The sequence below is a fragment of the Perca fluviatilis genome, chromosome 17 (assembly GCF_010015445.1).
Source record: "Perca fluviatilis chromosome 17, GENO_Pfluv_1.0, whole genome shotgun sequence".
Classification (NCBI taxonomy): domain Eukaryota; kingdom Metazoa; phylum Chordata; class Actinopteri; order Perciformes; family Percidae; genus Perca; species Perca fluviatilis.
Window position 1 is genome coordinate 32,986,247 of NC_053128.1, and position 1,333 is coordinate 32,987,579.

A 1,333-nucleotide genomic window follows, 5' to 3' on the forward strand; every position below is an offset into this window, starting at 1 on the left:
CACTGTTTTAATGCTAAAACTTCACAGCACCTTACTGTTTTAATGCTGCAACCACAGCATCCACTGTTTTAATGCTAAAATCCTCACAGCCACTGCTCTAATGCTAAAATCCTCACAGCACCCACTGTTTTAATGCCAAAACTTCACAGCACTTACTGCCTTTAATGCCAAAATCCCACAGTTACCGTCTTTAATGCTAAAACTTCACAGCACCCACTGTTTTAATGCCAAAACTTCACAGCACCTCCTGTTTTAATGCTAAAAATCCTCACAGCATTCCATCATAATTTAATGCCAACTTCACAGTTACTGTTTTAATGCCAAAATCCTCACAGCACTTTCCTGTTTTAATGCTAAAAATCCTACAGCATCTTAATGTTTTATCGCCAAATCCTTTACCAGCACCTTCCTGTTTTAATGCTAAAATCTCACAGCATCTTACTGTTTTAATCGCTAAAATCCTCAGTTAATTGCCTTTAATGCTAAAATCCAGTTACCGTTTTAATGCTAAATCCACAGGCTACTGTTTTAATGCTAAAATCCCCACAGTTACTGGTTTTAATGCTAAAACTTCAGCTACCGTTTTAATGCTAAAATCCACAGTTACCGTTTTAATGCCAAAATCCCGTTACTGGTTTTAATGCTAAAACTTCAGTTTACTGTTTTAATCGCTAAAGTCCCACAGTTACCATTTTAATGCTAAAATCCTCACAGCATCTTACTGTTTTAATGCTAAAGTCCCACAGTATCTTACTGTTTTAATGCTAAAGTCTCACAGTTACTATCTTTTAATGCTGCAACCACAGCATCTTACCGTTTTAATGCTAAAGTCCACAGCATCTTACTGTTTGAATTTAAAGTCCCACAGTTAATATTTTAATGTTAAAAATCACAGTATCTTACTGTTTTAATGCTAAAATCCACATCCCCACAGCGCATCTTACTGTTTTAATGCTAAAATCTCACATCCCCACAGCATTCCACTGTTTTAATGCTAAACCAGCACTCCACTGTTTTAACGTTATACAGGATCATACTGTAATCTATACGCATTCTGGGGAGAAAATTAATTATGTTATTATGCCATATGCCAGCTATAGCGAGAGCATTATATATATATATATATAGCATATATATATATATGGCATATATATATATATGTTACAGACACAGGTATTTACCGTTAATAACCGCCATCTTGGGAAAATAAAGGAAAAGCGGGAATTACACCGCAGCCAGCATATTACCGTAACTTCATCGCGGAAAAGTTTTACACCGAACGCCTCGTGCGTCTGAACTGTTCATTCATAAATTACGTGTGTTTGTGTGTGCA